This window comes from Antrostomus carolinensis, unplaced genomic scaffold, assembly GCF_000700745.2.
Source record: "Antrostomus carolinensis isolate BGI_N321 unplaced genomic scaffold, ASM70074v2 scaffold23340, whole genome shotgun sequence".
In the NCBI taxonomy this organism is placed as follows: domain Eukaryota; kingdom Metazoa; phylum Chordata; class Aves; order Caprimulgiformes; family Caprimulgidae; genus Antrostomus; species Antrostomus carolinensis.
Window position 1 is genome coordinate 54,876 of NW_010290874.1, and position 434 is coordinate 55,309.

Here is a 434-nt window from a genome sequence, read left to right on the forward strand (position 1 = left end):
AGTGGGAACAGCATCACAGAGACACAGAGAGGCAAGCTGGTGTCTCAGAAAAGTCATGCTGGCTGCGGGCAGGATGGCTTCAGGCTCTGCTGGTGAGTGGATGGCGGAGGAGCAGCTGAGGTGAAGCTATCCCCTCCTCAGCTTCAGGGAAGAATCTTTATGGGGGCAAAAGACTGGCTTTTGAGGATGAGTCTCCTATGAATAAAACTAAACCCAGTCTAAGGGTCAGTAAAACACCTTTGCACCTGCTTCCTCAGATTTGCACTTGTTCAAATCAAAACTGGAATACGGACAGGAACTGTTTCTTCCTGGAAACTTGATGCTGGTTCTGCCTGATATATCCCTGCTGTGCAGTACCTACAGGGTGGCCCTTGACCTGCTGCTTCCCATAATCTCAAGCCTGATATGGACCTTGCTGTGGAACGGATGTGGCT